Consider the following 13,304-nt stretch of genomic DNA (forward strand, 5'->3'; position numbering starts at 1 on the left):
TTGCTGCTGCTTTCAAGCACAGGAGTTTAGGGGAAAGTCTAACTGCACACATCCTTGCCCCCAGAGCTAGCGTGTTCCCATAACAGGGCTGAGAGCAGTGAATGTTCTCCAGAAAGCAGTGAAACAGTTTTGCTTCAGTTATTAAGGAAATTCCTCTTCCTTGAGGCACTGTAGCAGCTGCAATCTAAGACAGATGCTCCTGAGAAGAGGCAACCTGAATTCACAAAGTTGTCCCACTCTCTCCGAATGCAAATATATTTTATGTCTTTGATATTAAATGACCTTTGGAACAGCACTTCAGATTTATCCAAATTGACAACAACTGAGAGGCATGAACTACATGAGGCTAAGAGGTATCTCATGTGGGGACATAAAGCGAAATAAATAAGTTCCTGTTACCAAGAACTTGGCCGTGCTAAGCAGAAGTTCTGTCATTAATCTCTCCCGCAGGCAGGAGCGTGACCACTGGGAGTGACTGGGTGAGTCTCTCTCCCTGCACTTTATCCCCAATTTTGAACACAGCTCAGTCAGCGCAGTTAGCGCAGCCTGCAGCAACCAGGTGGCCTTTCTCCGTGGTGTAGGAGGGCAATCTACCTCATAGAAAAATCTATGAGTAACATTCCTTCTTAACGCCTTTTCGTCAGACCTGCAATCCCTCTCCTGCCTTTTACAGAAACGAACTGACAGAAGAGAGTTTGCAACCACTTTGATTCACACCAGTCCCACCGGTGAGATGTACCTCTGTTTTACAAGTCATACTTTAGTGTAGAAAACAGAAAGGCGTTCTTATAGTGTTCCCTTTGAGAACAAAATCTTTTTTCCATAATGATTCAAGTTTCCTGCATACACAGAGATGAAATTCCCTGTTTTTTAAAAATACACCAGTGTCACAGTATCAGCCCTCATCTGACTTCTGCTTTGCCTGTCGTGAGCCACTACCTTTTCCTCATGCTAGCCAGCACTTCCAACAAGCCACAGCAAGACCGAGGTGTCAAAGGGGCACAGATCTGAGGGCACTGCAGGAATTTGAAGTGTTCCTATTTATTTTTCCCCTGAATCTAATTTCAAATAGTAGAAGATGACCCAGCTTCATCCTTGCTTAGCTAGAAATAGATCAAATGGCTATGACCAGGCTGAAAACACAGTAATACAACAACTCACATGAAGGTTAAAGCATAAGCAACACAGACGTGGGTGCCAAGTCCCAGGTCCTGATACCCAGTAAAAATGTAGAAGTCTAAGCAGTACCAAGATGTCTCCTTGAGTTTGCAGATAACGTGGGATGACATCTTTAAGAACTGTGAACTGTCCCTGCCTCCCTCTGACAGTAAGCTCAGAGCTGTGCAAGCAAAGGAGGGTTAATCAGGGCTTCCCTACCATGGGGGATTCTATCCGTGGCACAAAGAGAGCAAGCCTGGCCTATCTATGGAGATTTACATCGTCTCCCTCCAACTCCTGTCACCTTCCTCCTTTGAACAGAAGGCGCCTTTTGCAGAGCATATGTTTTGCTGGCCCTCAGGCAAGGAGGATCTATTGCTGCCCACTCCTGAGCAACACCTACTGCAACCTGGAGTCCTCACCAGGCACCCTTCCTGTGCCGTTTGGGAAGCAGCTTGTTTGTCCTCCCTTGCCCTGCAAACAGCAAGCAACAACAAGGAAGACTTTTACATGATGAGTGGCCAAAATCTTGCCAGGGTCAGGGCAGTGAATGCCATCTTTTAAGACAGCATCTAGCAACAGCTTTGACACGTTCTTGCAGAGATACAGACCGTTAAGCTGTGATGTCATTCTAAGTCCAGGCTCAGAACAGCCCAATGGTCCACTCCTTCAAAAAGTCTGCAAAGTCTTCATTGAGATAAATGTTAAATTCACTGCCAAGTTTTCAGACACTTAGAGAAATTAACAATATAATCTACATTGGCAAGACAGTTGGAACCCAAAAACCTAATGAGTATCCTGCGGTACCTGCTAGAAGTGATAGAAAATGCATCTTTTCCACCAAAGCTTTTTCACGTGAAAGTGAGGGGATATAAAAAGAAAATGTTTCTTATAGCTGTATTTTAAAATCTTATTAAAAAGAATGGAGTAATATACTTGTTAGTAAAGGACTATAGTATCCATGCAGTCTCAGTATGATAGACATCATGATCTCATTGTGGCAAGGGAAAAAATACCCTCGGTGCGCTCATGTGTGCCCTAAGCGAGCAGGGTTATTCACTCTGGCACCTTACAGTGAGAAGGGACACAGCAGGGACACAGCAGTTGTTAAGGTCGTGATGGTGTAAGACAGTGGCAATGGCCACAGCCTGCAGGGTCAACACCATCACCAGCAGCCTTTGCAATTTCTCCCACCACCAGCATCAACCCTTTCCTTCACTAAGCTGCTGTAGGAAAGAGTATCTAGTGTTAACTCTTCTGTGCCCTTTGGAGCAAGCCCCGAGGTACCCTGAAAAGTCTTTCTACACCTCTGTGCACACTCATGCACAAAGGACTCCTTGTTTTACCTTCATCTTCTGGATTGATTGTGAGAGCACTTGGTTTTTCGGCAAGTGCAGGTAATTCAACATTTATGAATCAAAAATTGTGACAGGAGAAAAGCAGCTGAGATTTAAAAAGAATAAGGAATTATTTTCCTTGCTTTCTCCTTCTGCCATTTCTCCCCTATCTGGTCCCTGAGTCTGGGTGAGTGCGATGCGTTTAGTTACCCAGCTATTTCCAGCCATGTTTGGAGGCAGCATTCATTGCTACATGCTGCTATCTAGTGGTAAAACTGCAGATGTTTGGTGGTGGGAGTGAAGGGTTGCCAAATACCCTCCCAGATGCAACTGGGTTTATATACAAAACATCTCTGCTGTAGCAATAGACTCTGTGACCCTATTCATTCTCCTTAAATATTCATTCCACTTAAATATCATTCCCCTTAAATAGCCAGCACAAGTAAAAAGAATCACAGAATCACAGAATGGTAGGGGTTGGAAGGGACCTCTGGAGATCATCTAGTCCAACCCCCCCTGCTAAAGCAAGTACTTAGTAAAATAGATCCATTTTAAAGTGTACTTCATATACTGTACCTTTTACTATTAATGAAGAAAGTATTTTCCTTTGGACCAATGTATGAATCTAGCCCCATATGATTAGGGAAGATGAAATGAGAGGCTGATTTGCAGAGATAAATGAACTTCCTTAGGAAGAGTGGAGAAGGTTACCTGGTAGAAGAGAGGATACAGAACTATCTTCCTTTGGGTACTGCTCCTTGAAGGAGCACTGGCCTCCTATTAAACTGGAGCTGCTGTGGGTCACCTGTGTCACACGATAGGAATCAAAGAGTGATTGACATTAGAAGGAACCTCTGGAGATCACCGTGTTTAATCCCCCTGCTCAAGCAATGCCATCTAGAGTCAGTTGCCCAGGACTGTGCCTTGACTTTCAAATACCTCCAAGGTTGAGGACTCCACAACCTCTCTGGGCAACCTGTGCCAGTGCTCGGTCACCTTCACAGTAAAAAAGTTAATGTCAGGTGAGATGGTTTCTGCTCTGTGACTGCATGGCCTGACTGTTACCAACAGCAAGAGTGTCTGAACAGCCCTTCCGTGCTCTAGTTCAGAGAGAGAGAGAAAAATGGCTTGTAATCAGGGAGCCATTCAGTTGCAGGTCCTCATCTTTATTCCACTGAAAAGAATAATAAAGCTGCCTCTGGACAACTCATCCCACATACATAATCTGAAAAGCACCAGATGTTAACTGAACTAAGTTAGTAGTCAGGACTTAAAAATGAAGACATCTTAAATTGAATTATCTGTCAGAAAATTGGATCACTGTCATTTCTCAAACCTGAGTTCAGACTCTTGATCTGTACTACTGTAACAGCCACTAATCATCAGTGAGACATTATCCTGCAACCTGTCGTAATACAGACTCCTGCTTTTTTCTTGGCCATTAAATATACTGCATGAGCCATTGTTCGGTACAAGTTCTTCTTTCTCCCACTGTGTACCAATACATGATGAGGATGTAATTTTTGTTTGGAAACAGTTCTATGAAACAACTGAATTTGTGGAGCCTGATCCTGTTCTATTAACTGCTGCTGTCTCAATGTCCTCAATTTCTCTGAACTTTTCCACAAAACTCACTCCACACTCTGTGTGCCAGGTATTTGTAACGCTTCCCTCACCATCTCTTCAAAACAAAACAAAATGCAAAAATGAAGAATGAATGAATGAATGAGTGAATGAAGAAGGGAGAGCTGCGAACTGAGAGAAATCCAAGCTGCCATTGGTATGGTCACTGGGAAATGAAACAAGCTGCTTTTCTTTGCATTGCTTCAACACTTGGGTAGGAAAATAGTTTGAAGATGTAGTGTGTCTTAATCAGTCTGCTGAAAATGTGCATCTAAAGATGAGCTGCTACGTAATACTGGCTCTGCCATGAGATATAGTTAAGCTGAAGAAAGACATTGCAGGTCTAGGATGAACATCTGTTTTGATGAAGAGCATCAGGGTGATTGTTCTGGAGGCAAGTAAATCAACATACCCTTCACTTTGCATCCCAGCCGTGTCACATGGAAATGGGAAAGCAGGTCAGAGCAGAGACTGGAGGGGACGGTATGAGTGGAAAGCAGTTCTGGCATGGGAAAGCTCAGCTCCTTGAAGCTTGAAAAAAAGCTGCAGAAAAGGTCAGACAGGAGTTGATGAAAAAGCTTTTGCTACAATGGATCATGCTGTAGGACCCAGCAAATTTATCAGGTAAAAGACCAGCCATATCTTACTTTTTCCTCCAACATGCACTTTTCCAACCCTTACTGCAGTGGTCCTGGCGTGATTGTGCTGGGATCCCTTTAATCAGATGCTCTAACTAAGGCTAGAGACAACCTAGACCATGAGTTTTTATCAGGTGATGCTGCTGCTGATGATATAGCAATGACACACTACTTATCATATGATTTTACCATACCATTTATGATATGTCTGGAGTGAACAGAGTCCCATTTCTTCTTAAGACTCAGTACGAATCCCAGGGATGTGGCTGGAAAGCGTGTTACATACATACTTGAAGCACCACCACAGTCTCAGGCCTGAATTTTTGTCACAAAAAGAATATCATAAAAGAGTTAAAGGATCTTGGATCTAGTCTGGTGTCTCACCTTTGGGTGCAGCATTGTACACAAGAGCACAGAGGAGGCAGGAACTCGAATGATTAATTTTCTTTTCCCTTCTTTCCCCCGCCTTTTCTTTTTGTTCTGCCTTCATGATTTCGAGACATAAAATCAATTATGCATTTAATTGCACTTCTTAGATTGAACGTTTTGCTCAAAACAGTGGTGCAGGATTGTTCCTACTGATGAACTTTTCATTTCATGATCATTATTGTTTTCTTGGTGTTTCCCCTCTCCCAGTCACTGAGACAGCATTTGAGGCCTCATAAAGTAGTTTCAATCAGGGTAAGAAATAAGGGACTATAAATCAAGTGGGTTATTGGAGGCATTTCAGTTAAAAGAAATGTGCGGAGTCCTGCTTCACTGAATGAAGGCAGGTGAGAGCCTGCTTTGCTCCAAAACGTCATGTCAGTGGCTGTGGCCCCACTTCTTCTGGGGAGCTGGCTCGGGCCATCGGCCGGCCAGCCCTGCCACCAAGCACAGCTGGTGAGAGCAGGGCAGGAGCACGCTCTCATGCTCTCCCACCCTCCTCGCCATTCCCAGCTCAGGAAAGCCCTCTTCAGGTGGGTGCTTTTGAAGGCAGCCACAAGCTTTGCCTGCGTACATGCATGGTGCATGCATTTGGGTTTCCAGCCCAGCCAAGGGATGGGAACTGAAAGTAGAAAAGGTGGTAAAACGTTAGAGAGAGGCTGAAGCAAAATTGCAAATGCTACTGGCGTACTGGCACAGCAGAAGGGAATGAAAATCGGCATCGGTCAAATACTGACTAGGTCAAGCTGAGAGGACCAAAACCACCTTCACAGCACTCCACGCTTGAATCATGCAAAATGGAAAGATCATACGGTGCTGTTGCTTCATTTGCTGTGCTGTTACAGATATTCGTCCCGCTGAACACTTATCCCTCCGAGCCATTAAATGAAGCGGGTACATCATAAAACACGGATCCGTCACCCGGCGTAGGAAAGCAGAGGATGAAGGCAGCAAGCGCAGGTAATCCTCTGGCCGGAGCAGGCAGGAAAGCACGTGTTTCTCAGTACCCTAATAACTGCCGTGCCAGTTAACCGGGAACACTGCCAGGGAGCAGATTCAGAGTAATGCATCTGAGCAATGAATAAATGACATAAACCATATTAAGTACAGTAATTCATCTGAGTTTTGTCTGCAAGATGTTTCACAGCAGTGTCCAATATAAATGAATCAGTATCTGCTAGCATGCCTTTCCCAGGGGGGCCAGCCATTAAATCCTCGCTGAGTCATTGTCTTGCTGTGGTTAAGACTAAACAATTCAGGATTGAAGTACATTATATTAAACAATTATTTTACAGGGTTTGACACAAATCTACTGTCAGCTACAGTAGTGCTACATTGTGCAGTGTGTGGTCAATCTGGTACTGCACTGAAGTAAAAATCCAAATTTTAAAGCTAGAGAGGAGACAGTGAATCCACTCTTTAAAAAGACTGCTAGCTCATTAGAAACTCCTAACCTCTTCCCTGACATACACACACTCCAAAATTATTTTAGAGTGCACAGTTAAAAGGATAAATCTTTAGAAGCAATAATGGAGAAAACCACCTAGATAGCACTCCAGCATCCCAATACTGACCTGATTTCCCTGCTCAGGAAGAGAAGAATCGCAAGGCTTTTTGAATGCAAGGGAGACTTTGCAGGGGGGGGAGATTGTAGGCAGTTTGTGGATTCACATGGAACAGTTAAGTCACTTGGACTTTGAAATGCAGGAAAGGGGATTAGTTTATCTCATTTGAACTGAAGGACCTAAAACACTCAGACGTGCCCTGGCCATTCAAAACAGCAAATCTGAAATAAAACAAAATTAAAGTAAGAATGTAAATATGTGAAATTTTAAAATTTATCAGATATTCAGACCACTTTCAAATAGACTTAAGTCTTTGGTAGTGAGTAAACTAGCATTGCATATTATAGTTTGAACTACTGTCATTTATTTGAAGTGAATGGATCTATGCTAATATCTGCCAGCTGATCACATAGTTACATCAGTGCACCAGGAAGATTTTCAACTGTAATGTTGAAAACTACCTCTGTAGAAGTACCTCATTTGACTACCATATTTTCCTGCTAACTATCATTTCCATTATATGTAGGTTCTTGGATTTATTTTCAAAAGCAAAGTCCAGCAATTATTTTATTTGTGAGTTTAATTTTGATTCAAAAAATTAGAAAGACACAAAAATAGGATAAAATGGAATGGAACATAGCAATAATTTTGTTAAATTAAAAAACACAGCTGACCTCTAGTGGCTGCTTGTCAAATTTAAAGTTGTTCAAATAGTCCATGAGGGGGGAAAACAAAAAAAAATCTGATGAAGTCTTCAGTCTGGATTCAGAGATTTTTTTTCTCCTCCCTTTCTCTAGGAAGTGTGTCTTTTCCTTTTCCTCCCACATTTCTCTGCCAATTCCAGGCCTTCTCCAGATAGCATCCAAGAGTTTTACAACAAAGATAAAAAAGATAAACTCAAATGTTTCAGTTGTTTTAAAACAAATTTTAAGTGCAAGTTTCCAGTTTTTGCAAAACATATTTTTAAAATATAACTTCCATTTTACTCAAAACAGTTTGGATTTTCAATAAAAATTTGTCTCGCATAGTTTTAGCTCACCAAGTATTGCATAAAATTGGCTAGTCATAAAGTAGTTTTCAATAAAACCCAAAATTATTGATTCTAGAGATAATATTATATGTTTGTCTGAGAGGTTTTTATAAGGAGGCTGTAATATTTTTCCATTAAAACTTGGAAAATTTTATGTATATCAGTGAAAGTGAAAAAATATATATACATATATATACAAATGTTTGTGTTATAGTATTTCCTCTCTTCCCCAAATCTTGAAAGCTGGGGAAAGCCCTGTATCATCTAGCCAAGACCATGTGGCAAGAAATCCAGGTATCCTCAAAGATTTTCATGAACTGTTCTCAACAGACCCTTGGTGCCTGGCTCACTCTCCTCCTGGTAGATACCCTGCCTAACCTGTAGTGACAGCAAGACCACTCACGTAGCAGGACATCACCTTGCCAGGTCTGCTGTTGAAGGAGCGTTTTCTGAAAGCTGGACGTGTAAACTTTCTAATTTAATGTGGTAATGCACTGGCACTATTCAGTACCTGTGCTGAATAATTAACCCCATAATTAACTTGGTAATGCATTGATACCTCCACCTCATGTGTTAGCCTGGTCCTAGTCCATCGGGTGGGTACAGCCCCATTTTTTTAACACACAATGAGATGGGGTTATGTATTTTTAAGGAGCTGTCCCAATTCCCAGCCTGTTACTCACCACAGGCCTCCTGGGTAGGGCTGAAAGGGCTTGATGTGAGCAGCAACTCAGCTGCTTTGTTCAAGGAGGAGCCCCAATGGCCTTATTACCTTGGGAACAGCTCAGTCTCTTGCTTAAGTCAGTCCAAAAGTGGCTCTTGTACCTCCTGCTTTCTCACTCCCCTCCATCTGCCTGCTAGGCAGCATTGGGTGTGATGCCCACAGTGCTGGAGCCCCTGAGGTCACTCCTCTACAGCCTTATTCCTCTTACTCTGCACATCAAATCCAGGCAGAAGAGTCTGCCACAAATACGTTAGCCATCCCACATCTGATGTGGAAGTGTCTGAGATGTCTCTGTTCAGCCATTCATTTAACAACAAAACCTTAAAGCACTTGCATTCTTCTTGGAGATGGGATGGTTTTCTTCATAAAAACTTCCCTTGTTCCTTGGAAAATACTTAGGTGGTGAACTTTTGTTCCATCTGTCTGTCTGTCTTCTGTGGGGCCCATGGCTAACATCACTTCTGCAGTGTGTCAGAGTGGAGAGCGTGAGTACTAGGCACAAGAAAGGAGTGAGTCTGGCCATGGAGATCCCCTCCACATGACCTGCATGTCATGGGCAGGAGTCCAAAGGCCAGCTCAGCTTGGAGAAATACTTCAAACCACAGGACCTGCCTCCATTCACCCTACTCTCGCACCGCAGTGAGCACAGAGCAGTTGTAACAGAGGGCAATAGCTCAGCTCAGTGTCCACATCTGGGGTGGGACATCTCTCCTCACATAAAGTCAACAGGGAGCAGTAACTTCAGTGCAAATAACTGGAACAACCTCTGCATTGAAAAAATAGTCTTCTAAGATGAAAAGACAATTTAATGTTTCCTCCAAATAGAGGGTTGACCTTAGAGATTTTGTATTTTAACCCTTTTTTCCTCAAAACAAATCATACCAACAAACAGCACGGTGGTGCGGTTATGATGGTCTGAGGATATAAGCAATGCCTTTTAGGGTAAGGTAATAACTACTATTAGAGCAGCTGAGAAGCTGGTGCACTCAAGAGTGTCTCTGCTTTTTCTCTACCACTTGGCATTGTAACATAGTGATTCAAAACAGAGCTATGAGGAACACAGAATTTGTGCTAAAAGGCAATCTGAAGAGCTAAATGTTTCTTTCCCTGCTGTATTGGTTTATGTTTTCTGCCTGGGTGCAATTAAACCACGTGGGCATCGGCAGGGCGCTGTGCATAATTCAGATCTTGCGATCTCCAGAGGGATTGTTGCTTTCTCTGGGTGAAGTCACCGCTGGTGTTGTCACTTGCATTTACTAGACTGAAGACTGCACATCTTGGAACACCTGTACCACAACCAAACTCCCACCCAGCTGGGTAAAGGTCAGTCTCTAGCTCACAGGTGGCTCAGCCGGGGATGCTCATGCTGCCGCTGCCACTCATCTGCCCCCGTGATGAAGCAGCTCAGAGCAAAGACTGCAAATGATGTGGGTGGGCTTCAGACCGAGCTTTAACCGAGAGCCTTGCAGGCTGTCAACTGGCACCCTTTTATGCGTATTGACGTTTTTAAAAAGCCAAGACAACAGAAGTTTTTGAAATGGAGCCTAGATGCATAATATTTTTCTTGTAACTCGGTCTCAGAAATTGCACTGGGCCTGTACAAACTCGCAAAATGCTGAAAACTTGTATTGACGTGTGTTTGAGAAGTTCCAAATCAAGTCACTGTAATACTGTATAAAAATAGCTAAAATGGAAAATCATCAACAGAAAAACTAGAGAACTAAATGATCTATGTTATTATTCCCATAGTGATTAACATACTGCATTTTCCCAGCCTGTTGCAATTTATTAGTCCATGTTCTTCTGTATCAGTATCAAATATTATTTCATTATAAAACTTGTGTGCTTGTTAACAAAAAAAAATCCAAATTAACTGTCAACATATGTTACTTTCACTTTTTCAAATTAGAGTAAGCAAACTGGCTCTAATTAGTTTCCTGATTAATGAGTGGATGGTAAGCAAGAGAATTACATTAAGAACAATTTCCAGTTTACACTGGTTAGGAGGAGGTAAAAAAATAATTTTTCAACAGGGATCAAATAAATCTACAGAACCTCATTTTTTTACAATGCTGTGAAAATATGCAAGGCATCACATTGTAAATTGCTGGTTAGGTCACTGGAGCAGGATGAATAAATACTGTTTGCCATATGAAATTGGCTAGTTAAATGAAGATCACAAAATTGTTTGTTGCTATATAAGGCTCATTTTTGCTATAAAAAGAGCAATTTTAATTTACAGGGGCTTAAGGCAATTTTCCATCTAATTTTATGTTTTATAATGTCTGCTAAAACACTGGTGCCTTATTAGTTTGTGTGGTCGAATATATATTGTTTCCAAATTTCAAGGCCATTGATTTATCTTGACCAAAGCAAAACATGGTTACTTTTTCTTCCTAAATGCTAAGAAAAATCCATGCAGATCACATTAAGACAAGCCTAAATTAACTGTATCATAGATACATCTCTTTTTGTGACCAATAGAAAACACCATGGTTTATATAGGTATGAGTAATGACAGGTTAACTTCACTGGTCAAAAATATAATCCTTCCTATGCCACCCTTTGTTGTGCAATCTCACAACTAAAAAACTTAAACCTGAAGTGAATTAAATGGCTATTATAACACAGAAATGGCAGGATAGATGTAGAACGTGATTTTGTGAACATCTGGGCTCTATTCTCACCAGCAAAGGTCCGGGCAGCCGGGTCAGACGTAGCTTAAGGCTTTTCATCATCCTGTGGTTCAGAGGCTTCAGCCTCCTACCACCTCCCCTCCCAGACATCCGCACGTGGGAGGAGAGTGCCGTTGCCCTGTTTCCATCAGCCCAACCCTGGGCAGTGCAGGCCTCACTGCTCAGAAAAATCAAGCATCCCGCTTCTTGGCCATGACACAGCCAAGGAGGACTATAAGCAAAGCATCAGCCCTCCACCCACAGGCTGAATTACTCCCAAGATCCTCAGAAACCTCGGCAATTTATAAATCTCATCTCCTCAAAAAGCAGCATCGCTTACAAGCTTCCAGCCAGATGAAGTTTTTTGGTTTCTTAACTAATGTCCCTTTCCCTCTCCTTATTTCAATAACACAGAGACTCTAAAAGCCAAGAAAGTATCTAGGCCATTTGTGTTTCTTCCCTGGCTCACCATGAGACATTAAGGACAAGGAGTGGTGGATCTGGGGTTCGCTGGGACTTCATGGCAGATCTACTCTGAGAATGCAGTCCCCGGTTTCCCATCTTTTCCTTCTCTGCTTCTGTCTGCACAAGTGCAATACTGCAATCTAGGCGAAGCTATATAACTCCACCGTATATACTCTGTATCTCAAAAACATTTCCTCCAAAGACTTTCTCAGATGACTTTTGTCAGGCACTGCTACTGTATTCTCTCCACTCCAGATTTTCTCCAGCTACATAAGCTTCTGTTCTTCCTTTCTGCATTCACCTCACTTTTTTCTTCCTGTCCTTGGTTGTTCTGTTGTCTCTCTCCTAGGTCTGTCACAACCTTTGATCCTGAACGTGTACTAACCTCTTTTAGTTCAACATTTTTATTTTCAGGCTGCGTGATTGTGTATGGTGAAGAAAGATTTGTTTTCTAGTGTCTGTGAAATGGGCAAGGAAGAAGTTTGAAAGTCAGTGTAGCAGGCCTGTGTGCAATTATTAGCTCTGCAATAAACTTGCTCAGATGCATCAGTGAGAGAAGTGGGTTCTCAGCACTTTGCTGAGTTTTTATTTTCTAAGTAGAGAGCGCCTTATGTGAGGAATCTGGGTAGCAGATTCGTGGAGGCGATCATGTCATGCCTAATAGAAGAACGACTACGTTGTCTTCTTCCGCCCTTTCAACTTCTGAACAGACGCTGAAACGGGGAAGAAAACCTTGTTTCCTGACCCAGGAGCCCTGCTTTGTTATACATTTTTGTATACCGGTCCTGCACAGAAAGGAGAGCTCTCGCTAAAAGTTTTGCAGATGACTCTACCTTGCTTCGATATTAGTTTGAACTTAGAAGTTGCTGAAGAGGCGGAATTGGAAACTGCCTTGAGTGCAAGAAACCCCTGCGTGTTAGATTTGGTAAGAGGTGGCAGTGGCACGGTGAGAGCTGCGCTCTGCCAGGCCGTGGGACGTGAACTCCACTGGAGAAAACTGGATGCTGGGACAAAGATGCAAGGGAGTGTCTGTGGTGGAACAAGTATCACCGGATGGGTGGCCGTTGCAGATGGAAAGGCTTGTACAGGAATACAACTGCTGTTGTAATACAACTTTTAGTGTAAGTGAAGGAACTGGGGCTGCTGGAAACCCAAAGAAATTACTTTATTCGTCTTAGAGCTTCTTTTGTGGCAGCATGGGCTGTTTCTAGCTAGTCAGGGACAAATGCTTCTGGACACAAATGTTTGTGTCCAAACAGGAGACATCTCCCTCTCTTTTCTGCTGAGAGGAGCACTACAAGTGCACTGTGAGCACAGCAGCATGTGGTGAGTGCTGTTCCTCCACAGCGAAGCAAGCTCAGGTAGGATGTCCCTTACAGACAACAAACAGTAATGCAATTATCCTAATAAACAGCTTTATCAGATGTTCCAATTAATTATCTTTTCTTTCCATGATCAAAAAAATAGAATCATATAAATATAAGAAGAGACAATATTTTAAGCTAACCAGGATTTGTGGTCATAAAGAATAATGGCAAAGGCAAGGGTTTTTTTTCCTCTGGAAGAAAATTCTTGGAGCAGCATGTAAACAGACCTTCTTGTGGTATTAATATTACCCCATTTATGCTGAAGCTATGCAAACAGAGACATATAAAATTGTGCT

The sequence above is a fragment of the Grus americana genome, chromosome 4 (assembly GCF_028858705.1).
Source record: "Grus americana isolate bGruAme1 chromosome 4, bGruAme1.mat, whole genome shotgun sequence".
NCBI lineage: Eukaryota > Metazoa > Chordata > Aves > Gruiformes > Gruidae > Grus > Grus americana.